The sequence below is a fragment of the Lynx canadensis genome, chromosome A2 (genome assembly GCF_007474595.2).
Source record: "Lynx canadensis isolate LIC74 chromosome A2, mLynCan4.pri.v2, whole genome shotgun sequence".
Lineage (NCBI taxonomy): Eukaryota > Metazoa > Chordata > Mammalia > Carnivora > Felidae > Lynx > Lynx canadensis.
Window position 1 is genome coordinate 42328553 of NC_044304.2, and position 27335 is coordinate 42355887.

General features: G+C 38.9%; 1 protein-coding gene across 5 annotated transcripts in view; it reads left to right on the top strand.

The window, feature by feature from the left end:
• Nucleotides 1–27335, top strand: part of CHL1 (cell adhesion molecule L1 like) — a 210131-nt gene that overhangs the window by 52180 nt on the left and 130616 nt on the right. For all 5 annotated transcript variants that reach the window (XM_030307262.1, XM_030307255.1, XM_030307261.1 and 2 more), the window contains exon 2: nt 4475–4554. The gene's annotated coding sequence lies outside the window, so the exon portion shown is untranslated. The remainder of the gene's footprint in view (nt 1–4474; nt 4555–27335) is intronic.

Below are 27335 nucleotides of genomic sequence, written 5' to 3' on the forward strand. Positions count from 1 at the left end.
ACCTATCCTGCAAGAAAGATACCATTATCCCTTATTGCCTATGAGACCGTTGGTGTTCCAAAAGGTTATGTCATTAGCCTAAGGTCACACAGTGAATAAGTACACACTCACTTTATTTTCAGCTTCTCTGTCTCTTTTTCCTCCGTGTTACAGTGTCCCTTTTGATAGGCACAGTGGCAGTAGGATGGGACCACTTCCTCTAATGGTGTGTGACATTCACACCTGTGACTGTCAATTTGAGTAACTGTGAAGTACTACTACTTCTTATACGTGTAGCTTTCATACATTCGTTCATTAATCCATCCAAAATGTATTTATTAACCTTCGGTATGGTGCCAGGCAGTGATGCTAGAATTACAGTAACAGTCAAAATGTGCCCTTATTGAACTCAAGATTCATTGTGTTAAATACAGAGTGAAACCTAGCAGGAGTAGCCATTTGGCCTTGAGTTAATTTTATCTACAATGCATTTGCAGTTTACATATGATGTGTTATAAATTCAATGAGTAAAGAGAATTCACCTTAAACATACGCTAGGAGGCTGGGGAGCCTGGTGGCTCAGTCAGTTGAGCATCTGACTCTTGATTTTGGCTCAGGTCATGATCCCACTAAGATCGAACCCATGTTGATCTCCACACTTAAGATTCTCTCTTTCTCCTTCTACCCTTCTCCCCTGCTGAAGCTCCTTTTAATCTTATTTATTTATTTTGAGAGAGAGAAAGAACTTGGGAGAGGCAGAGAGAGAGGCAGAGAAAGAGAATCCCAAGCAGGCTCCACATTGTCAGTACGGAGCCAGACTTGGGGCTCGAAGTCAAGAACAGTGACATCATGACCTGAGCCTAAATCAAGAGTCAGATGTTCAACTGACTGAGCCACCCAGGCACCCTTCTAAAGTAATTGTTTTTAAGTTTATTTATTTATGAGAGATAGAGACAGCATGAGTGGGGGAGGGGCAGACAGAGAGGGAGACATGGAATCTGAAGGAGGCTCCAGGCTCTGAGCTCTCAGCCTGGGGCTGAGACAGGGCTCAAACTCAGAAACCATGAGGTCATGATCTGAGGCAAAGTTGGACACTTAACCAACTGAGACACCCAGGCGCTCCAAAAAGAATTTTTTTTTTTTAATGCTAGGAAGGTGCCGTGTAGAAAAGTGACCTATTATCTGTGAGTAATTCTTCTGCAGCCAACTTTTACTCCACGACTGGAAGAGATCACCATTTCTTTTGCTGAGCACCTGATGAAGTTATTGGTTGGTTTTTAGGGGCCACATTGTATGAAAAGTACTATTTTCTAATACTAAATAACGTCAGAGCAGCAAGATGTTCATATTAGGAAGGCCTGTGGACCCAAGTTTACCTGATTCACAGCTGCTGCCATAAGTATCCTTTTCACTGAGTGGACCAGCCTCATCCAGCCTTAACGCCTCTTGCTTTTGAGCAAGTTCTGTTTCTTCTCTAGGGTGCTTTCTCTCCCTTTCTGTGTTTTGTTTCCTCACGTGAGTACAGTTTAATTTGATGTACCTAAACTACATATGTTTTTTTTCATTCATGCTTCTTTCTTTCCCCAGTAAAAAGGAAACATAAGGGTCAAAGGCCCATTTTGTTTTAATATACTTCAAAATTCTTTAGATTTTTCTGTCACTATTTCTATCAATCCTCCCTTTGCATTTGGTAGGTATATTTATCCAAATATCTTAAGTAGAGGAAGCGTAGGGACATTGGAAAAAGAAACAAACAACTATCCTCTAAGAATAAAAAAAAATAAGATATTGGTATCTGTATCAATGATGGTGGAAGGAAGGGTAAAGGCTTGTAGGTTAAATAAAGTCAAAGGATAATATATCTTGTAAATGTGATCAAAGTAGAATGAGAAAGACACTTTCTTAGACTGTTGTATTGTTGTGTCTGTGTGTATACCCTTAAAAATGTTTGAGCCTATACCTCCAATATATGTATATCCCAATTATACAGATACATAGTGTGCCAAATGTTACTCTAAGAAAACAGGAATTAAAAAGAATGAGATAGGGGCACCTGGGTTGCTCAGTGTGTTAAACATCTGACTCTCAATTTTGGCTCAGATCTCATGGTCTGTGCCCCACTGTTAGTGCAGAGCCTCCTTGGGATTCTCTCTCTCTCTGCCCGACCCCTGTCCACACACTCTCTGTCTCTTTTTCTCTAAATAAATAAATAAACATTAAAAAACAAGAAATAAGATGATTTTAAAATAACATGTATACTTATGTATGTATATATAGATATTGTAATATCAACATAAATGTTTTAATATGTATTTTATTTCAAATATATGTTATATAATATGTATTTTTATTTATGTTATATATATGTATATATATGTGTGTGTGTGTGTGTGTATGTATATATATATATATAATTGTTGCATTCTAAAGGATCGTCCATGTACCCTATTTTAGAGCTCTTATACCTACAATATGAAATAATGAAAGGAGACCTAATAATAAGAGATAATTCCTTATATACACCAATGCCGCACGCACACACACACACACACACACACACACACACACACGTTGACTGGATTACTTGCAGAGAACTTATATCCATGATTAATGGGAATGCTTTCTCAAGCAGAGTTGAACGAAGCAGATGAGAGCTCAGCAGGCATGTGCTGTCGCTGTGAGCATACAAATAAGTTTGATCAGTAGCTGCAGCCTCATGCCTAATGCCTAACAATAGTCTTGAAAATATTAAGCGAGAGTGTGGATAATTCAGCGCAGGCACTGATCCCTGTTGTCATGGGTGTCACTGACAGTGTTAAGAAGGTGAGAGCCATTGGGAAGAGCCACCTATAGTACCTGCGTGATATGGATGGGTTTTGGAGTGATGTCTCAGAGAGACGTAATATTGGAACTACAGCTCTCTGGCCGTAGAATATACCCAATTTGTGATTTTTTTTTTTTATCACTGGGATAAATAGAGAGGACATCCTATGTCCCATCATTTAAGTTCAGCCTCAGTAAGTGGGGCAGGACAATCAGCAGATCCCATTTGGTATCAATGTGTGCAAACATTTCATTTCTTCTTTTCCCTATTGAATGACTATCGTGACGCATAGAAGATTCTGGACACAGGAAAATGAGGATGGCTCCCTCTGCTCCTCTACTTTGGTCAAACTTCCAGTAGTCTGGTAGAACTTAGTAAACACAGTTATACTCTAACGTTACATACCAAGGACCCACTGGTTAGGAGCCATATTAAATGTTGTTTATGCGCTGTTAGTTTTCCATAAACAATTCTGTGTGTTATAATAATGCAGATAATAATGGTGCCAGGAGTAGGCCTAAAGGGATCGAAATGAGGTCACTAAACAAGAGTATACAGGGCACAATCTGTGCAGTGTGTCACTTGGTCAATTGGACAGCAGTAGGGACTATTTTTACACTTGCCAGGGTGGAAGTTGTTTTTCATTGTATTGGTGTGAAGTTCTCTGTAGAGGCTTTGCAATCTGTTTATAACTTTTTGGCAACAGCTTTTGGAAGAAGGCCAAAGATACTGTCAAATAATGCAAAGAAAGCAAGTGAATTGCTTAGATATTTTAACCATTCTTCTTTTTCCTAGGACCCAAAATACTGTAGTTTTAGAACTATCTTTAGTAATTTCTATCAGAATGAGTTAGAATTACTACATGGAATTTAGCTCTTCTGAATGATGCTTATTAAGCTCTGACAACTGGCATGCAAAACCAGTTCTTTAACTTTTTTGACTGTCCTTATGCTCAACAGAAAATCTTAGCTTTTCAAGGTGTACTCATGGGACATGATAAAAAGGCTTATAAGCAATCTTTTAGGGATTGGGGACCAATTGTCAAATCATCCAGCAATTAACAGTGAAGTGATTGTGTATATTGGTTGAAATACTTTTTTTTATTTACGTTGATTTTTAAAAAGATGGGAGCCTTGAAGTTATCACACCTGGGTGAAAGCTGGTCTCTTGAATTAAAAGCTTATGTTAACTGTGTAATTCATAGAGTTCCAATCCTGGAGAGTGTTTCCTCAGAGAGCTCTCCTCGCTTTAGTCTACTATTTTATGTTGACATACTGGTCACAGCCTCAGACAAAAGCAAGGGGCTATTGTGAAAAACAGTTCATGGAGGACTGCCAAGTAGAAATTCCTACAAATTGTGGTCTGTTGCAAAATACTTGAATTTGTGAGAGAAGACATGTCAATAATTTTTTCAATGAGAAGTGTAATTACGTGACTGTTTTCTGTGTGTCTGCCCTCTCTGCTTCATTTATTCATAGACAGGAATCTGCAAGATGTCTTTTTATAGCAACAGAGCATTGTTATTGTTTAGGCATTTGGGAATTTTTCTGAGGGGTGGAGAGAAAGAAAAATTAAACCAGTATTTTGTAACAGGGAAAAGGTAAACATAAATGTAAATGATTTTTAGCTGAAAATGATCTCCATAATTATAACTTTCAAATCTATCTCTAGGTGCCGTAAACTGCAAACAATGACCCTGTCTTAAGACTGCAGACATATTGTAGTGGAACTAAGGGGAACTGAGCTTACTGGTAAGAATATTTTACTTAATTAGTTGCTTTATGCATTTTCAAATGCATTTAATTAATGCAATGCATAGTAGAAGAGTATAGCCGGAGGACATGGACCAGGTATGGTACCTGTGAGGGTGGTGGTGGTGGTTGTTTTAAATTTTATTAAAATGCTGGCTTATTTTTGAAAGGGTGAAGCCCTTAACTAAAAGTTATTTTTCCCTTAGCTGACCTCTTGGCATATTTGAAAGTTGCATCCTGGTATTTACCTAAACGTCATCTTTTTATAGAAAATGAATTGCACCTTTGGGATCTGAGAAGATCAGCTGTTTAAGGGGCTTGAAGTTTTAGTGAGAAAACCTGTATTTTCGTCAGTCAAACAGAGCTTACCCCTTCATGGTCTGGAGGGCTTTCAGCTTCAGTAACTGTCCCTTGGATTTGGATCAATGTGAAATCTGACCTGAATCCTCCTTTGGAGTTTTTTCACATTCTTTGTGCAGTACCAGACCGAATTGTAGTTAATTTCAAAAAGTTTGGAAGAGTGAGAAAAATCCCCTTTCAAGGGCCAGGCACACAACGATGTGGTTATGGGAAAGTTAGTTACCTCTTTTAAACCTCTAATTCCTGATTCGTAGAATTTGAGTAATAGCTGTGATTGCCTGTAGGTACAGGTTAAATTGGATTATTTTGATAACACTTATTAGCTCTGTGGTTAGCCCATAATACTGTTCAGTAAATGTCAACAATTACTATCATTATGAGTTTTTAAAGACAAAGTGATTTAAGGGAAAAAAATGGTATTTTTTTCCCATGATGATACAAATGAAAGAATAATATTATTCTTACTTTCTCAAGAGCACATTTCATTACCAATGTAATATGTGCTCCTGAAGGATTAAGATATTATCTGGGGCATGCGGTCTTTCTATATGCTGGTTGTAAACTGGGATCTTAGTAACTGTAAAATAATGAAGACCGTGTGGTAACAGATGAAACACCGTGACTTTGAGTCATTGTTAACATACTTACTGCTTGGTAACCAGGAGAGGCTTTCTAAATGAATAAGGGACTACTCCAAGAATAAGTCTAGGAGGGAATTGCGTGTGTGTGCATGTGTGTGTGTGCATGTGCATGTGTGCATGTGCGTGTATGTGTGTGTGTGTGTGTGTGTGTGTGTTCTTTGAATAAATTTGGCCTCTTTGTCTCATTCACTTGAGTGGTTCTGTTCCTCCACTATGTTTAGATCCTTCCTTTGGAGCTTAATCCAAGAGGGTTACACTGCATAGAGTTTCTAGTTCCATATAATCTCCAGGCCTCCTACAAGATTAAAAAGCATTTGCTATATACACTCATATTCTTAGAGAAAACTTTTCCTGAAGTCTAATTAGTCAAATCCTTTGATGATGGTTGGCAATGAGGTACACTTATTGTGTCAAAACACTGTATGGTCTCATCCTAAGTGATTTTCTAGTTTATAAGAAACTTTGGTAAATCTTTTCTGATTAAAGGATGAAATACAATGTCCAAGGTATTACAGTTGGAAAAAGTTGTTATCACACTACTGTGAGAAACCTTAATTGTAGTGGTCTCATGATGATGTGTTAACAACTGTGTCTTTTGACATGGTGAAAATGGATGGCAACCTGCAAAACAACTCTTCACTCCTAGATTTGCACTCTTCCCTTTATTTCTTTTAAGTTAGGTTCATTTTCTTGTGTTTTTCTTGATGACTGATCAAATTATTCAATTTTACAAAACCAGTTCCCTTGCCATCAGTTTACATCGTGGTGCTTTAAAAATTCATCTATGTATCTTCCAGGAAGTGTTTATGGAATTAAAGTCCTTGGACATCCTCCACCCACCCCTCCACATTTAAGCGTTAAATTTCTTTTTTAAAAAAATTTTAATGTTTATTTATTTCTGAGGGAGAGAAAGAGAATGGTGGGGGAGAGGCAATGGAGGGGCAGAGAGAGAGGGAGACAGAGGATCCAAAGCAGGCTCCTTGCTGACAGCAGAGAGCCCGTTCCAGGGCTTGAATTTATGAACCGTGAGATCATGAGCCAGAGGCTTAATTAACTGCACCACCCAGGTGCCCGTAAGCATTAAATTTCTTTTGAAAATTTTTCATTTGGAGCACCCTTGCCCAAAAGCCAAAAGAGCCTCTTGAAAAAATAAGTGGAGTGAAATAATCCCCAATAGTCTGGTTAGATTATAATACGTGAATACTAATTTTGCTGTTTTTTAATACCCTAATTTATCTAACCTTTTGTTCACAGCACAAGCTACAATTTAAGTGTTAGAAATTTTATGAATTTGAGTATGGGCATAACAGATTAATGCGTTCACTTATACATTTCACTCATTATCTATGAATAACTAATCAAAAGATGATATTATCCATATATCCTAACAGAAGGCTTAAATAGTTGAATGACGGAGACTATGTTTTTGTAGCAGAAGGTCACGAAAAAACATGTGCTTTGTTAAATATGGTGTGTCACCTTGGGTCACCTGCTGAGGCTGGTTGATGGTGCTTATCTCTACGCACTCTTTGCTCTCTTCCTTCTACTGATTTATGGGCCTGGGTGGGTTCTATTCTATCAAAGAGTAGGCTGCATATTCTAGGATGTAAGAGAGAGTACTGTTTTCATTTAGGTCTTAGCAAAGTGCTATTATGTGAGAGAAGATTCTAGCTGCCTCCCCTTGCTGGCCTGTGACATTTTCATAAAGGTATTATTTTCCAATGACCTCCAGATCCACTGGCAGAGACCACTCCTGTGTTTAGTTATGTCAGGGCTTGGCTCCTATATTCTGGAGAGAATAAGATATAACAACCTTTCCTTTTAGAAATGATCTCAGTGCAGTGTGCTGTATACACTGCATGTGATGGTGCATTTTCTGTGTCCTGACAGAACCTGACAGGGGCTATGGGATGCCCAGATAGCTAGTTAAACATGATTTCTGGGTGTGTCTGTGAGTCTGTTTCCTGAAGACATTAGCATTTGAATTGGTAGACTGACTGAAGAAGATCTACCTCACCAGTTTGAGTGGGCATCATCCAATTCATTGAGGACCATTGAATGAATAGAACAAAAATGCAGAGCAAGTGTGAATTTGTTCTCTGTTTGAGCTGGAATCCCCATCTTCTGCCCGTGGTCATCAGGGCTCTTGGTTCTTGGGCCTTTGGAATCACACTGAATTGCACCGCTGGCTTTGCTCGTTCTCCTGTGTGTAGACAGCAGATCATGAGATTTCTCAGCTTCCATAATATCATGCGAACCAACTCCTATAACAAATCTCTTTATATCTTTCTTTCTGTATATCCTGTTGGTTGTGTCTCTCTGGAGAACCCTATTACCTTGCACAAATGCAAGTTACTTGGCTGATCCTCCCTGTGTCTTGTTCAAACTGTGTTTACGTGCCCTCAACTCAACTGCAATTAATTGTTCACACATTTGTCTTATGAATACATCTTTGAGGACAATGTGCTGTTCAAATATATATTCATGTTATTAATACTGAGCATAGAACCTAGAACATACCGGATGCTCTATAAAGACAGAGAGAGAAAGAAAGGAAGAATGAAGGGAGGAAAACGTTATCTTGAGAAATGATACCTGAACACCTTCTGTGGTAAATTCCAGGATTGCTTTTCTAGGTTCTGTAATCTAGGCAGTCTTGTTAGGAGTTTCTAGTCTCAGACTTGGTTTCTGATGAATTTTAATGTTCCCTAAACTCTCCTCTCTCTGATATCCCTTGTTAGCTGGTTGAGACCTGGTTTTATCATCGGTATATGGCTAACTCATTTCAGGACCTTTAGGAAGTAAAAGCATGAGGTATTGTTGAGTGTCTTGCAAAATGGAAATTTCTCTCAAGAAAGCCTAAGTGGAAGATAAGTAAAATCAACCTACTCAGAAAAAGTTCTCTTCTTGAGAATAACTGTTAATTTTTAGCGTCTTTTGAAATGAGATAATCAAAAGTGGTAAGATTCCATTGGCTGCTAAATATTTTGTGTGAATAATTAATGTTTCATATTTCAGAGTGATGATACTGAACAGTATCCTCTTTCTTTTCTAGGTTATAAGCACGTCAAGACTACCTCCATGCCCTTGTCCCAGAATTAATCATTCCTATCCATATTTGATGTTTACACCTTTTAAATATTTATAGGCTGTTATGTTCCTTTATTGTTGTTTACCCACTCTGGGACACTCAGAAGCCTTGCATTTCTTTCTTAGCCAAGCACTCCATTCCCTTCATCATTCTCTTGGCTGTTCTTTGGACCACCTCCAATTTGCATACATAATATCAGTATTGAGGTGCCAAAAATACGTTTGTTTCAACTGGAGTCTTATTGGATTTGTTTTCACTCAAATCATGTACACAAATAAATATGATCTCCAAGGCATGAAAACTCAGTGAGGGCTCCATAGGGAAGCTAGGATATATTGATATGCTGTTAAAGTGCTATGGGGAGATTTTAAGTCACTAGGGAAATGGCATCTCAAAATCATTTAAATGATTGTAGAATGAGCATTGTGTGAAAAATTCTATTTTTAAGCCCAGGTCTGTGATTGCTTTGCAGATTTTTGTTGTAACTGCCAGTCTGTTGATTTTTAAGATTTTAATAGGGTTGGGTTCAGTCTTACAGCCATTTTCTAATTTCTTTAATTTATTTTTTCTATTTTGGCAATTTCAGAAGGCAGAGTCCTTTGTCAGTAGGAAAACAGTTCCTATGTCATTGCAGAGGGAAGGCTGACGTAAAATGACCATTAAAATATTCAAGACAAAGAGACGCCAAGAAAACTTATGTGATCTTTTTAACAAATGGACACCTTGGACCTTACATTGTTATTTGAAAGGATTTTTCAAGTAGCAACATGACATAGTGCACAAATAAGATGTCCATGAAATTACGTAGCACAGCCAAACAAATGACCTACAGTGAAATCCGCTGAGGAGCGAAAATTGTGTTTTCTCCACAAAATGCTGTTTTTGCCCCAAGGCAATTCATGTTGGGGAAAAATATCCTCTATAACATTGACACAAATCGTAGGCATCTCCCCTAAAGAGGATTTTTTATTGAACTGCACACGTTTGCAAATATTTGAGGCCCCAGAGAAGAAACAAACCAATGAAATACATCACTGCCATCACCAACTGAACTGGGGAGGGCAGAGGGGCAGACACATTTCAGAGACTAGTGATGAAGAAGGGAATTAAGAAGTAAATCAAAGCCTCTGATCAAAGGCTAATTTAGCCTGTCAAATGATCTTACAGTGGAAGGAAGCTGCACAAAGATCAGATATTAGTGCCTTTACATATACCACAACATTCCTGGCAAAAAAGCAAGAGAAATCAAGAGAAGGAAAGGAAATGAAGAAATACATCAAATCCTACTATGCAAAATAATCTCCCTTTCTTGAGTATAGCTTGCATGATTTGAAAAATGAAAATGACTCTTGCGGGGTTGTTTTTTTAAATAGTATATTTATGTTCTACTTTTGAAGTGGTGAGTGGATGGCACTGTTGGCTAAAATAACTTATCTGCAAAATGACACCAGGCAGTACTTTTTCGCTGTAGTTTTTTTTTTTGTTTGTTTGTTTGTTTGTTTGTTTTTGTAGCCCTTTCGTGTCTGTATTAACATTCTCTTCACAACTGCACACAGCAGGTAAATAATTTTGTATTTTAGAAACTATTGTCTGTTGAATTTAATTTGGGTCACAGGATTTAGTCCATGTTAACATGCGAGTTGTTAACATCTCTTTAAGCAGTTAATGGATTCTTCCATGATTTTTGATGTCTCAGTACATATTGTGAGTGTAGCTAGTTCCTTAACTGTGTACAATATCCCTATACATTTTATTCTCTTGTGATCTGTACTTTATGGTATTTTGTACCATTATAAACTTGTGCCATCTGTAAACTGACAGTGAAAGTGAAATAAGTCTTATCGGTAATTTCCCAGTTGTCGGGGTGTGTGGGTGGCTCAGTCAGCTAAACGTCCAAGTCTTGGTTTCAGCTCAGGCTGTGATCTCACAGTTGGTGAGACGGAACTCCGTGTGTGGAGCCTTGCATCAGGCTTCATGATGAAGAGTGCAGAGGCAGCTTGGGACTGTATCTCTTCCTCTCTCTCTGCCCCTCCCCCGCTCACTCTCTCTATCTCTCTCTCTGTCAAGAATAAATAAGTTAATTTAAAAAATGACTTCCCAGTTGTCTAATATAGGATGCTTCATGCATTTATAGGAATTAAACATTCATTCATTCAATGATTACTTGTTTTTAAGTTATTCATTTGAGAAAGGGAGAGAACCAGGGAGGGGCAGAGAGAGAGAGAGACAGAGAGAGGGAGAAGGGAACAGAGGATCCAAAGTGGGCTCTGTGCTGACAGCAGAGAGCCAGATGTGGAGCTCAAATTTACAAACCAGGAGATCATGACCTGAGCCCAAGTCGGAAGCTCACCTGACTGAGCCCCCCAGGTGCCCCAACAATTACTTTTGTTTAACTGTTGAGAGCCACTGAGCTGAGGATACAGCAGCAAAGTAAAACACAGTTTTACCCTCATGACGCTTACAGTTCATTTGGGTGGACACATGTTAATCACATTCTCATGCAAACACATGTAAAATTGCTGCTCTGATAAATGCTAGAAAGGAGAGTCAAAGGTAGATTTGATCTATGATCAGAGAAGGCTTCTCTGAAAGAATTGGTACCTGATCATAGATGGGAAGTAAACTGGACAAGACGGAAAGTAAGGAGGATCCATTTCATTAGAGAAGTTTATTAACATGCTTTCACTTATGTTAGGGTGGGGGAGGGCAGTGGTGGTGGCGAATCAGTCCAGCGACAGGGTCGAGAGCAGTGCTTAAATGTTTGTTACTGCTGAAAAGAATGGATTTTAATGCCAAAAGAATCTGAGCTCCAGGCCTTATTTGGAAACTTCTCAGTTGAGTATTTTGGACAAATTAGTCAACCTCTCTGAACCTCAGCTGCTGATCGTAATCCTTATCTCAAAATTATTTTAATAAATGTTAGCTACCATCACCATCATCATCATCATCACCATCATTACCACTATTATCATCAACCCCCATCACCATCATCATTAACATCCTTACCCAGGGACTAGCCCAGATTTGCACTATGATTTTAGGGATATCATTTCGTTACTTTGAGTTTTAACTTCACACTTCCATTAAATGGGGGGTGTTAGATTAAATGGTTTCAAGATTATTTCCTGGTCTAACTACCAATGATTTCCCATACTAATCTAAAGCTGGAAATTTCAGTACAGTTATGGGAAGCCTATACCCTGGCTGGTTAGGGAAAGAAGACTTTGAAGAGAAACACAATTCTACCTTTTAGCAACTTTACTTACATTTCTGTAATACACATTTTAGAAGTTTCTGTTATCTTAGATTAAACGTTATAGTGCACGTTTCTTCTGCTAAAAGGCCTTTAAAGTGTTTCGGTGGGACATTTAATTTCCCATTATGGCTGGTTTCTCAAATCATTCCCTTTGTAATTGTCACATTTTTACAGTCCTATTTAAAATGAATTTAGTTTTCCAACTAAAAATATCAAGCTGAGTTGGAAATTGAAATCCAAGGACTGTAAAATCAAATGATAAAAAATGAGGCTTCAAGCCAAAGTTTTCAGCCACCACACCTAGAAGACCACTAGAAAATATTTTCTTCCTTTCTTTTTTTTTTATTAAATACATAGGAATACTTTTAAGATTATTTTGGTCAAAATATAATTTTATAACATTTCTAAATCTAGAAAAGGGAAAGTGATTTCTTTTATACTTTGTTAATTATTCAAATGTGTAAATATTTTGTTTGGTTGGGGCATCTGCTTTATGCTTCACTTAAGTTTTGTTGCAACTTTACAAAATTTACTTTTGATTGTGGTTTGCTGACATTTACTCTTTTTTATAGTGTCACAAATATAAGAAAGATTACAGATACATATTTTTTCTATTTGATATTTTAAAACCTCACTGCCATGTTTTGCATGATAGAAAGTCTAAATGCTTTCATGTTTATTTGTATCTTTACGTTTGGGGGATGCGTGTTAAATCCATTACATAGGTAGCTCCCAGTGCTACTGTCCCTATATTATAGGTTAGAAAATTGAGGTGTTGGCTCATTCAAGGTTAACTGCATATTTATTGAATGAGAATTACATCTTTTTTTTATTAAAAAAATTTTTTTATGTTTACTTATTTTTGAGAGAGAGACAGATCATGAGCGGGGGAGTGGCAGAGAGAGACGGAGACAGAATCAGAAGCAGGCTCCAGGCTCTGAGCTGTCAGCACAGAGCCCGATGCGAGGCTCAAACCCACGTACCATGAGATCATGACCTGAGTCGAAGTTGGACACCTAACCAATTGAGCCACCCAGATGCCCCAAATAAGAATTACATCTTAAGTCTATTAACAAATTTTTGGATTAGTACACATTTCACAGTGCCTCACTAATTTTCAAATGTACTATAGACCCCACTCAAATGAATGGAAGCATGCAAACCCCAACATGAATTAGATCTGGTTAAATTGGTTATTCATTATCTGATTGGCCTCAATGATTGTAGCGTTAAATAGTATTTCACGTTGATTTCCCTTGCTATTTTTTCTTACAATGTTTCCCATTTAGTCAGCCTCTGTATGGCTATGCTTTTCATTTGTGAGTGTCCAATTATCATGCCTTCATATTGGATGGAAGACCGATTAGCATGGATTAATTAAGGTAAGGAAATAATTATACTTATTATGATATAACTATATAATAATAACCACCATTAGTATGGCCTAATTATCTAGTAGTTATGAGTGTGTGGTTTGGAGATCTGATTTAAGTGGGCTTGAATTTGACCTTCAGTACTTATTATTAATGTGTGCTCTTGCAAGTTAATCTCCTTGAACCTTAGTTTTCTCATCAGTAAAGAGGAGATAGTACTTAGTTTTTCAATAGATAAAATTATTCAACTGTATTGTATGTTACACATGGTAAAAGCTCTACAGTTATTACTAACATTACTTTTATTGCCCTGGCCTTAAGGGTATATACATATCAAATCATGAAGCAGTCAGTGTTCCCATAGCACCATAGTTTTAGAGGTGGAACAGGTAAGGTAAGTTTGGTCATGAAAAGTTTTCCACTAGGGATTTATTGAACTCAAGCTGGAATGACAGGCTGGTCTCAACAAATGATGTTGCAAACAAGTAAGACAGAAATAAGGGTAAAGCAAGACAGCCTTGATGGTGTTTGGATTCCTGAATCTGGTGAGGTCCCTGGGTTAGTTCTCTTTCTGTCTTTTCTATAGTTTTTGTTTCTGGGCCAATAAATTCCACTTAATTAAGTTAGTTTGTTTTGGATTTTTGTGAACCACTAATGGAATCTGATAATACAGTATTTTAAGAAACACATTTCTTCATCCTTTGGTTAACTTTTATTACTCCCAACAGTGTCCTATTACTTATTGATTTACATACTATTTTCTCTCTTCCCATGACTAAAATGTAAGCTCTATTTGCACAAGAACTTGTGACACTTCTCAGATATTAGAAAATCCCTAACACCTAGTAGGTTTCCCAATGTTTTTTCCCTAGTAGGGAGTAGTTTGCTCCCTGATCAAAATTGCATCCATATCCTTTCCTGAATAGACTAGGTAAAGATGCAAACTTAACATTTTTTCAGAACTTTACATTGAGGCAGTTATCATATTAGATATTGTATACCTTTTGAGATTGTTAGTATCATCCCCATTTTACACATGAAAAGATGGAGGGACCGTGAGGTAAAGTCACAGTGGTGGATTTTGTAAGGCCCTTCCCCACTCAATCTTTGAGGTCCAGTTGGTCTCCATCCTGCTTGGAGTGCTGCCAGCAATCAGCCCTCGTGTGTCCCCTCCCAACCCATTAGGGTTGCCTCAGCTAAAAAGAGTACTCCCTTGCTCAAGGTCATGTTTTCTTTCTAGGGCAGCCCACATCTAAGGCCTGATGTGGAGGGAAAAGGCCCAACTCAGGACAGCTCTAAGAATCATGCCCACTCCAGAACTCCCTATAAGGAGTTATACTGAATTACAGCTCCTTATACTGAATTACAGCTCCTTATACTGAATTATACTGAATTACAGCTCCACTTCTCCCTTTGTCTAATTCATCTTCCTTCCTAGCCATTCCCCATGCTTTGATCTCCATTGCCCCATTAACAGACCAGAATCTGCTTCTCAGGGAAACCAACCTTCTATGATGACTTGTGAAGATCCCTGCCCCAACTAGTGAGGAGGCCTCTCTGAGAAGAAGTGGGCTGAGAGCTGTCAGAGCTGGGAGAAGTTTAGCTGAAGTTTGAGTGGAGGAAGAGCCAGACATTGTCTAGGATCTTAAAGATGACAGTTGTAGCTGGAACACAGGTAGCTGGAAGGAGATTCGTGAGAAGGTGGCGGGCACCAGACCATGCAGGGATGTGTAAACCACGCAGAGAAGTTCGACTTGTATTTTCACTTGTTTCTGCCCTTCTTTCTGCTCATGCACCAAGATTTGCCCACAGCTATCTCCAGCTACACTGGGTCTTCCTTTGGAGCCCATTTCTGCCCAGTGAAATTTTAGTAGGATTTAATTTTTCTTTCAGAATGTTATTCCTAGACCCTCTCATTCTTAACCTCCTCACTGGCTTCCTACTATAATTATAGTCTCAAAAAGCAGTTGTTTTCTTGGGGGAAAGAAAGGCTATTTTGAGCTATCCGTTTTGACTTAGTTACTTGTGTGTAGTTTAAACATTTCTTTCTTTATCCCCTGAAAAGGCTAGAGTTCCAGCTGTTATGATTCAAAGGCAACATGGAAGATTTCCTAGAGTTTCATGTGATTATAAAAACTTTTTTCCAGACATTTTAAGTGATCATGGTTCATATCACATTGATTTTCAATGTGGGGTCATTCAAATGACCCTGGGAATTCAGTAACTTCTAGGTCACAGAGAAGCACAGATGAGCACCATACCATCTTGGTGTTTGGTGATTGGTGGTATGTGTGTTTGTGTATGTGCACACACACATACACACTAAACTGTGTTGGTATACTGTCTGGAATAAGTCTATAGGGTTTTCATTTATTTGGGGCAAGTATCAATGCTTGGCAGAAGGAACTCATTATCTGAGATTTGGGAAATGCAGAGATAAATGGATCCTACATATACTACAGGCCTTATTTTCTTGCCTTGTTTTTTCCCCAGTGTTTCTCGACAACTTAGAGCTATAGTTCTCACCTTTGACTGCCCATAGTAATTACCTGTGGAATTCTCTAGATCTCAGGTTCTCTGGGATGATAATCCAAAACTGTACATAGAGCCCAGATAGCTATTTTGGTGGTGGTGGCGGTTGCTCTTTTCAACTTATACCTGTGATTCTTTTGGACAACCAGCATTGAGAAGCATGAGTCTGTTAGACTGTCAAAAAGCAGAAGGGGTCTATGGATCAAGGATACTTCTTCCTTGTCTACTGACACACTCACGGCTTGCAAAATTCTTGGGATTCACATTCTCGTTTCCAAAAGAATGGTGAATTATCTAGAACTGTACAACAGCATTCATCAGTAATGCTTTTATGCCTTTGCTTTCTTTAGGCTTCTGCTTAGAACCAAAGATACCTTAAACAAAGTAAGAGGGTTCCAGCCATTTGTGTCTGTGTGTGCATGATGGAGAGAAGAAAACACAAAAGAAGCAGTATTCATGAATGCAGTTTAAAAATATAGTAGAACTGGGGTGCCTGGGTGGCTCGGTTGGTTAAGCGTCCAACTCTTGATTTCAGCTCAGGTCACGATCTCATGGTTCATGAGTTCAAGCCCTGCTTCGGGCTCTATGCCGACAGCATGGAGCCTCTTGGGATTCTCTCTCTCCCTCTCCCTCTGCTCCTACCCTGTTTGCATGCACTCTCTCTCTCGAAAATAAATAAATAAGCTTAGAAAAAAAAAAAACCTTTGAAAATATAGAACTTTGATATGTATTCCCCATCCTAGTTTTTTATTGAACTTATAAATCAGTGTATATCACAGAACATCTATCTCACCCATAGCATAGTAAAGCAGAGCTACTCCTTTTGAGTCAGGTGCAGTTGTTGCACAACTCAGAGGGATACCTTCTTGTAGAGTACAAATGAGTGGTGCCCCCTAGAGTTGTGTAATGTGGCATTCTTATTTCGGATGTAGGGAAGAAGGCCTCAGAGCAGTGGTTTTCAACCAACGGTGATTTTGTCCTTCAGGGGATGATTAGTAATGTCTAGAGAGCATTTTTGGTTGTCACAGCTGGCGTGGGAGTGGGGGGAAAGTGGGACTGTTGCTTCTGATATCTAGCAATTAGAGTCCAGGTTTCGGTGCACAGGACCGCCTCCTGCAAAAAAGGAATTATCCTTCCCAAGATATCCATCATACTGAGGTTGAGAAACCCTGGCTTCTTTTAACTAACTATCTTGCCGCCATATAATCCTGTGTAAATTTGGAGGACAGGGCAGGAACCTTAATTGTTTTTTCAGTGTTGCATTCATTCCCGGTGCCTAGAACAGCACTTGGTACACAGCAGTAGCTCAGTTGTTTTTTTGGATGACTGAATGAGTGAACTGTTTGTACTGGACAACCTTGTATTGCTGCCCTGAAGCGTGGGTGAATGGGAACTGCATTAGGGGGCAAGAAGTGAGTCCTGCCTATTACTATGGTTGTCCTTGCCTAGAAATTCCAGTTCAAGGGGTGGGGGGCCTAATATGTAGGTGATTAAAGATGTCTCCGTGGATATTCTAGGGTGTCTCCCATTCTCTAATTTATTTTTCCTTAAAGTTTTGTCCACCTTGGTAACTTCAGTGGCTTGTGGTTTCCTGTCACTTCTAAGGTGGGGACTTTAGCTTTGGTCAGTTTAGTGTATCTCACATTATGAGATAGATACCACTGATGTGCTATGAGGTGCACATGGGTAATCCAAGATTAAGTATAATTAAATAATAGACTTAATATAGAGCACACATTTTTTTCCAAAGTTTCTTTTGGTACTTTAGGGACATCTGGGTGTTTCAGTAGGTTAACTTAATGGACTCTCGATTTCAGCTCAGGTCATGATTTCACCATTGTGAGACCAAGACTTGTTTTGGGCTCCACAGTCAGCATGGAGCCTGCTTGGGAATTTCTCTCTCCCACTCTCTCTCTGCTTGTCTCCTGTGTGTATGCTTTCTCTCTCTCAAAATAAACAAACATGAAAATAAACATGATAAATAAATAAATAAATAAATAAATAAATAAATAAATAAATTTATTTATTTTCTTTTGGTACTTCAGCCTAACTCAAAGGCTAGTTTTGTGCTAGCATGATTTTATACAATTTTTAACTTTCCATCATCTCTTTTTCATCAAGTCCAGACTTTGAAATCCAGGAGTCCGCTGGTCACAGTGTCTCTTTAGAACTTAATTGGTTATGTTTCAGTGTGTTTATTTTAGGTAGAATGATGCTGATTTTCCATTTATAATACTGAGAGAACATGTTAAGATATTTTAATTGAAATAGAAAAATCAGTTAAAAATAAACACAAGTAGGGGCACCTGGGTGGCTCAGTCGGTTAAGCGTCCAACTTTGGCTCAAGTCATGATCTCACAGTTCATAAGTTCGAGCCCTGCGTCGGGCTCTGTGCTGACAGCTCGGAGCCTGGAGCCTGCTTCGAATTCTGTGTATCCCTCTCTTTACCCCTTCCACGCTCATGTTCTGTCTCTCTTTGTCTCTCAAAGATTAATAAACGTTAAAAAAAATTTTTTTTTTAAATGCAAGTAACTCATGCTTGTGAAAACAATCATGAACAGGTCATTTGAATGGATTGAGAAACATTGAAATTGTTTATTTCATTAATTATGATATCTCATCTTGAAAAAGATAGACTCCTGGGGAACACCTGCCTGGGAACACCAGCCTGAAAGGACACCAGCAGGCTGCTCCAAGGATGTGTTGACAGATCTGTGGGGGTCCCTTGGGAGATGATGATGGATGCTAGAAGGGGACAACTTCAAAGGAGGGAGCAATCTGGGAAAGGACATGTAGGGCCCTGGTAAAGGCCAGCTGCCTCCAGTCACAGCATTCCCTTCCTCCCACGTGGCTGACTATCCCTTCCTCCCCCATGACTGACTGTCTGGGCAGCACCAACGTCACTTCTGATTTGAGAGGACTGTGAAAGTGACAGGGGATATTGTTTCATGGGGGAGATCAGTCATGCTGTTATGAGTCATGGAATATGAATTGTGTGTCACTGGTTCTCTTCGCAGATCTCAGTGGTCATTTCATTCAGTCCTTCATTTGGGTCTTGACGGCATTTGCATTGCCACCTCAGTCTGTGGTCACCAACCTCTACTTCCTTGTCTCTAATAAGGGGTCTTCCTCCTGTGGCTTTTGAGTACATATTTGTATAATTGCCACTTGTATAGTTTGTGTTTGTTTCTCCCATGTCTGCCTTGTGGGACCATAGACAACAAAATCTAACCCTTTTCCTACGACCGTCAGATGTTTGACGAGAGGTTTTATGTGTCATTTGCTTTCCAGGAAGACAGAAACATTACCAGCTCTTTGAACTACTCTTGCCATGAGTACTGTCCCTCCTGCCATCTTGGGAGCTTAACCCTGAATAAGCTTGCTTGGTCTGGATCAATTTTAAATCAAAGCCCTTAGATCTGGATACAATTTATCAGCAGTTTCTTGAGTGGAATAAAATACAAAGTGATAGTCACATCCTTTATGCTAAGTACCATACTTCTTTTAGCTAGGATTACCAACTTTGTGACAATTCATCATGTTGTTTATTAATTATTTATTTTTCACCTGAAAGTCATGCCAAATCTTCTATATTTTAAACTTTTGGCAACAGCTTCCTAAAAAAAAAAAAAATACCTGTGATTTGTGTTGTGTGTGTGGTTCGGGAGGTAGTGGGGCAGGGATAGGAATTGCAAAGAAATATGAGCAAACTGTGGTTAAGTACCAAGAGAAATAGGAAATTTGAAAACATAAGAAATATCTGGCACCTGATATTTCATCTGATATGAAATATCTTGGGCTGCAAAACAAGGCATAGATTTTCCTTTTCCTTTTCCTTTTCCTTTTCCTCTTCCTCTTCCTCTTCCTCTTCCTCTTCCTCTTCCTCTTCCTGTTTAAAGGGAATATTTCTCCAGGTTTGGTCTTTGAGTCACTTTCATCAGCAGCATGTTATCAGGGAGGCCTTGCCCGAATATCCCCTCGTGCTCTCTCACCCACCTTTGCTTGCTGCTGCTTTACCCTATTTGATTTCTCTTCATAGCTTTTACCTCTACCTCCGTTTTATATATTTTTATTTATGGATTAAAACAACTTATAAAAGCAGGGACTTTTTTCTTTACCATCATATCCATACTACTTAGGACACCATATAATATTTGTCACAAGAAGAGATTGTTAAATGAACAATTGAGTGAAAGAATGATTCGGGGTGTCATTTACATATGCAGATGCTGGGCTCCACTCTGTACCTGTTGAATTAGAATTTCTGGCAGTGGGGCCCAGGTCTGTACGGATTCATCTGTGATCTAAAATAATAGCATGACCGTTTTTGCATAAGTGCACACAACGTTCAGTGCACCAAAAACAAAGTATGAAGAACACATTTTTGAAATGTTTAAAAATGGCCTTCTACCTTTATTTTTAAAAGAGGACATGTCTATCAAAGCATTAGTATACACTCATTTATATCTCAAATTTTAAGGTATTTGCACATTACTGACCAGGTGGGAATTGCTACCTCCCAAACCATAACATATGATATAATGTAGGTCTGTTATTTCAAAAGAGAGAAGGAACTTGGTAAAATCGTTTTCTGGCTGTGATGCCACTGTAGGTTGAGCACTTAGTCCCACTTACTAAATCCCATTCCGTTGCCAGCATGACAACAAGGCTCTGTACATACACGGGTACTAGCAGACTACTGTAGGTTACCAACCAAGAACTGGGTAGATCATTTTTTTAATGTTTCTTTCTTTATTTTGAGAGAGAGAGAGAGAATGAGAATGCACGCACTCCAGTACCCATGTGTGTGGGAGGGGCAGAGAGAGAGGGAGAGCAAAATCCTAAGCAGGCCCTGCACTGTCAGCCCAAAGCTCAGTCTGGGGCTTGATCCCACAAATAGTGAGATCATGACCTGAGTCTATATCAAGAGTCAGTTTAAAAAAATTTTTTTTTAATTAACATTTATTTATTTTTTGAGAGTCAGAGACTGAGCACGAGCAGGGGAGGTACAGAGAGAGGGAGACACAGAATTGGAAACAGGCTCCAGGCTCTGAGTTGTCAGCACAGAGCCCAATGGGGGGCTCGAACCCACGAACTGTGAGATCATGACCTGAGCCGAAGTCAGTCGCCCAACTGACTGAGCCACCCAGGCGCCCCTCAAGAGTCAGTTTTTAATGTTTATTTATTTTTGAGAGCATGTGTACACGAGACATAGAGAGAGAGAGAGAGCAAGGGAAGAGCAGAAGAGGGAGACATAGAATCCCAAGCAGGCTCCAGGCTTCAACAGAAGCACAGAGCCCATTGCGGGGCTCGAACCCACGAGCCATGAGATCATGACCTGAGCTGAAGTTGGATGCTTAACCAACTGAGCCACCCAGGTACACCGCGGGTAGATTATTTTAAAAAGTTACCTCACTGACAGAGCTGGGGTATAGTTTGTGAACCTTGTTCAAAATGATCTCCGTGCATAGGGATGGTGGAAAGACAAGAGCTACTTAAAGTCTTTCCATGGGGCCCCTGGGTGGCTCAGTCAGTTAAGACTCCAACTTCAGCTCAGGTCATGATCTCAGGGTTTGTGAGTTCAAGCCCCACATCAGGCTCTGCGCTGACAGAGCCTGGATCCTCCTTCGGTTTCTGTGTCTCCCTCTCTCTCTGCCCCTCCCCTGTTTGCACTCTGTCTCTCTCTCTCTCTCAAAAATAAATAAATGTTAAAACATTTTTTAAAGTCTTTCCATGGAAGGAGATAGTCTTATTTTCCTATAAACTTCACTACTAATAAAATAAGGGAGAAGAGCAATAAGAAACAAATAAGATTAGGAAAGCCAAAATGGTTTTTAAATTAAATTATTCTTCTCAGACTTTTCTATGAGACATCAGCAACTCTGCAACCACCATTTTATTGGAAGTCATCCTGATTTTTGAGCCTGAGACTGTTTGAGAAGCCATTCTGTCTGCCCCAGTTTCTACTTATTAAATTAATTATACTTAATTTGTTTTTCAGAAGTAAATGGGAATCATCTGAATGATGAGCTAAGCTGTTACATCCCACAATGGTTTGGTCACTTATTTCTGCCTCCTAGCTAGCCGGACAAGGGCACCCTCCATGTTTTCACCTTTGATGTACAAAAAGCAAGTCCAATATTGTATAATATAAGCATAATGAAACAAAATTGTCTATAAAATTACCCCATGCAGCTGTCCACTGAAACATTATCAGTTTATCATGATGTTTATATAACTTTTGCATCTACATAAAATATTGGGTCTTAAGTAAGGAAGGATGAATGACCAGAGAAAGAAGGAAGAAAGGAAGAGAGGGAAGGAAGTAGGGAGGGAAGAAGAAAAGGAAGAAAGAGGGAAGAGACATAGAGGGAAGGAGAAAAACAGAGAGAAGGATGAATGTCATATTCAGAAAATGGTATTATTTTCCCCCATGAAACGTATGCAGGAGAGGCCAGTTACTACTAAAATTAAGCCTTGAACTGAGGTTAAAAAAAATCACATTCCATCCTTGAAATTTCACATTCACTACTTGTGCGTCCCTCAAAAGGTCAGAAATTTATTGATTTCTTACTTGCAAAATATATGATTTGGAGCTAAATGATACTGAGGAAACATTCAGGCCTTACAAACTTTATGGCTCTTTGATTTTTAATATATCTGTCAAATTTGAAACACGATGAATAGAATATTTAAACATATAAGCCACAAAGTTAAAGGTTGGCTCTAGAGGAGCTATATCAGTATTTATAAGGAGAAATAAATTGTGGATAAAGTGATAATAATTGTGAACCACTAATCCAACAATTATTGCTGGACTATAATTCCATCTTTAGATTTTAATAACAAGAAATTCAATAATATATAATCTTGATAAATTCTTTAAGTCAGTAAAGAGTTTGAGAGTTTTAGTTTGAGAGTTTTAATAGCTGGAGTATATTCATAGCCAAGATCTCCAGTGGTTCTAGGGCTGGTATCACACATTTAAATGCAAAGGGGTGAGGCATCAGGAGAGGAATCATGATTGGGAGTGGTGGGGACTGGAGTGCTGGAGAAAACAGCCTCTTCTGAAACTGGAAAGTTCTGGTCAGCTCTGGAAGATCCTTGCCATGTGCCAAAGCAGGCCTCGTCTTGTCAGACACTCTACATTTTTTTTTTTAAAAGGACAGAAAGCTGAATTTCGTTGTTAACATTCCTAACGTGTAAGAAACGGAAGGTAATGAAAGCCTCCACAAAAGTCACCGTCTCAGGTGCGCAAAACATGCCCGTGAGCAGTTTGTCCCCTTGGTTCTAGAGTCTCTGAAGGTGCTTTCTTCTCATTCTCTTACCTGGTCATCTACCAGCCGTTGTCACACTGTAATGACAGCATTTTAATAATCTCATTTAGATGTTTAAAGATTGGCCTTCCCTGTAGAATTCAGAATGGCTCTGAAACATGAAGACCATATAAATACCATGCAAAGGGAAGAAATTTTAGAGAGTAGATTTTTTTTTTTTTTGTAGATTTCTCTGCTAAATGAGTTGCACCCAAGCAGAATCCAGAAGCCCTGGCACCTCAGCTCCTCAGAACTGAAATGAGCTGCTCCATTAACCTGCTTCTGTCCACTCTGGTGCCCTGAGACTAATGGTGATTCATCAAATAAACTCCTAGCCATCTGAAAGAGCTAATTCAGACTAATCCCCAGGGTGGTATTGATGCATTAAGAGGTTATGGCTCTTGGAGTAGTTAATAAAAAAAAAAAGTGTAATGGACTTGCTGAACAGTTAACTGAAAATTTCTCATTTATACCATGGTGGTTTTGAATTTTGTCAGCTACTTCTTTGTAGCATTGTGGCATCTTTCTTGTTTGTTATTTTATTTTCTTTTAAGAAAGAATGTTAGAGAAAGGAAATATTCATTTGTAACTGGCAACTTCCAATAATCAGATGTGTTACCCGGGACATCATAAAAGGTCCCTTGTTTCCAACTTGCATTTGTCACTGTTCAAAATCACTCAGGTATCTATGTATTTTTGCTTCTATCTATCTAAGATTTATTCATATAATTGGTTCATCGAGTCCATTTTCTCAAAGATGAGAATTGTATTACATTTTTTGTTTATGCATGTATTTGCTCTTCTGTTTCTTTAAATTATTTACAGTTCTTGAAATGTACAGAACATTCACTACATTTGTGTTGGCTTAGTGGGTGTTGAAAGTGATTTTAATGATGCTACATATTTTTTACTTTGCTCTTAGCTCCATACAGTTGTGTAAGGTATACTTTTTGAATAGATCCACGTGCAATGCCCAATGGTGATAACACAGCGTGCTAATATTGACCTGAAAAGAATGAGCTTTTCTTATGTGTTCCTTTCCAGCCACCAGCTTATCTACGTTGGATCGTATCAATAGGCTACACTATCACTATCTTAGGATAGATTTGCAGAACTGCCCAACGATTTTTTATTCTAGTTTCTTTTTTTTTTTCCTCCCTTGGGTACTTTGCTCTGGCTCTGTCATTCAGACCTCACTATAAGGATAATCAATTAGTAGTTAAATGAATTGAATGAGTCTTTTTTATGCACTCTATTCAAATGACACTAAATTCATCGCCACGTGAATAGGACAAGTGAATTATTTCTTTATGCACTTTTAAAACAAGCCCACACAGTAAATGATACCGTTCATAACCCCTGCCTTTATTGCTCTTCACTCTACCTTGGAAATCATTCTGAAAATGAACTTGTAGAGCTCCTATTTGTATTGCAGTAGAAATAAGAACTCAGTAGTAATAAGAATGTATAGTTTTTCAAATAAATAACTTAGAAAGGGAGAAGTTGTTTTGAAAACAATGTTTGAACAGCAGTGAGAGTACTTGCTGGCAATATACATCTTTAATAACGCAGGACTATCCAACTAACAAAATGTTCCTGACCCGTATCATTTCTGCGTGGTATAGATACATGTTGTGGACCTACTACATGCCATGCATTAAGATTGCCAAGGTAAATTCTCACTTCCTGTCTTTGAGCTACTGAGACTTACGGGCTATTTGGGAAGCTTGTGGTTATCTGACTCAGAACGAATGATCCTTGGTCTTTAAACAGGACATTCTGATTAATAAAAGAGTCTTGGGGTTGTAGGGAAAATGTGTCGTTATGGAAAACAAAGACCTTCTGTCTCTTTTCATAAAGGACTATTTGCATAAAAGATCAGCGTGCTAAGTGATTAATGCATCTACACCTTTGTGTAAACATTCCTTTCCAACCATTGCTTCCTGGTCTGAAGTTCTGACCACTTTGAAAGGCCTTTAGTTTGGGATTTAGGAAAGAACTCCAAGTGAGATACAGCTTTCTTTTTTTTTTTTTTTAAATTTTTTTTTTTCAACGTTTATTTATTTTTGCGACAGAGAGAGACAGAGCATGAACGGGGGAGGGGCAGAGAGAGAGGGAGACACAGAATCAGAAACAGGCTCCAGGCTCTGAGCCATCAGCCCAGAGCCCGACGCGGGGCTCGAACTCACGGACCGCGAGATCGTGACCTGGCTGAAGTCGGACGCTTAACCGACTGCGCCACCCAGGCGCCCCGAGATACAGCTTTCAATAGTTGTTACTTAGTAAATTTGCTACTAATGACATTATACCCTGTAATGGAAGCATCACCTGTCTAATCTGTGTCAGTCATTTACTAGGTTCATTTACCTGTGCCTGGAACTCTTTTTTATCTCTTATTTGCATAATACACCTTATTTAATTGACCGGTGGTTTGGCAAAGTAGCTCAGAAAGTGGCCTGCTGAAGTTTATGTTCCAGCTCCCATACTTGCTATTTGTATGAACTTGGCCACACTGCTTAACATTTTTGTGTCTCACTAACCTCATCTGTAAAATTGAGACAGTGGCGATATTTACCTGATAGATTGGTATGCGATGAAATCACATGATACCCATTTAGTGTTTGCAACACGTAATAAGCATTCAATAAAAGTCTGCTATACCATTTTCCTAATATCACTCAAGTACTTTTTGCTATGATATTTTTATGTCACTTAATGGTCACCAAAGAATTGTCCTTTGTTATTGCCCTCATTTTCTAGATACGGAATTGGACTTTACATAACTTCTTTAGTCAAAAGTTACTGGGTTTCTGACTTAAAATGAAAATTCTGATTGATCTGATCTAAAAGCCCAGGAGAAAGATGATAGGTGGCGAGAAGAGCTTAGGCTGCATCTGGATGTTTCTAGAATTCCACACAGTAATATATTACCCTCACATTCATTCAAAACCTGTGTCAGGGAGGTGTGGGAAATGTAGCGCCAGGATATTTTAAGTGCTCACAGTGAAGCAGAGGCTTTAATGTAGTGGGTTGTAAGGTTTTTAAAACTTGATAGTTGCTTGTTATAAGGTAAGGGTTGAATGGAATGAGATGTAGTAAATTTGGGTAAACGGTTTAGGAGTCTTCTGGAATGGCAAAGGTTTCTCCTCAGTATTCAAGGTTCTTGAGGGGTGCCTAGGTGGCCCTGTTGGCTAAGTGGCAACCTATCTGATAGAGATTGTGTGGTTTTCCTGCATCAAGAAGTTACGATGAGATAAAATTTTATTTTCGATTAGAATAAATAAGGTTAAGAATAAATGGCATATAGTCTTTGAACATGTGTGAGCCCACTGTGGATTCTTTATCCTATCAGAGGCGGGCATAGAGGTTCTCCGAATCAGTGAGGCAACACCTCCAGAGCTTTAGTTGAGGACATGCTGAGACACAGTTATTTACTCATAACAATAGTTATTAATGAAAGTTGTTCTGATTATCTTAGGGTCTAGTGGTATAGAATGAATATTTGTGCCCTCCCCCCAAGTCCATATGTTGAAGTTTAATCTCCAGTGTGATAGGGTTTGGAGGCGGGGTCTTTGGGAGGTGATTAAGTCCTAAGGGTGAGCCCCCATCAATGAGATTTGTGTCCTTACAAGAAAGAAAGACTCCAGAGAACTCCCTCACCCCTTGGGCCCTGTGAGGACACAGCACAAAAGACAGCTATCTATGAATCAGGAAGCCAGTTCCCACCAGACACTTCATCTGCTCTTGACCTTGATCTTGGGCTGCCCCGCCTTCAAAACTGAGAGAAGTGAATTTCTGTTGCTTATAAGCTGCCCAGACTATGGCACCTTGTTATAGCGGCCTGCATGGAATAAGACATCCAGGAGAGGATCTCCCCCTCCCCCTACCAGAAACGGTAGGAACTGTGTCTGGCTGATCACAAATTATGTGCCAGCCCCCTGCAGCATTTACCTGCATAAATTGTCCTCATTACTTTTCATATCAGCAGATCTGGTTCCTTGCATTCATTTGTCGGTTACTTCCAGTATATATTTCATGTTTCACAATGGTAAGGACCCTGTACTCTATTTACTTTGTGCTTTCCTTCACTGTATATGGCGGGATTCAAATAAATGTCTACTGAATAATTGAACAAGTAAGTGATATCATTTTCGTTAAGGCAAGTGTACTTGGCAGCAAGATCTCTTTTTGAAATTATGCTGAGAAGGACCA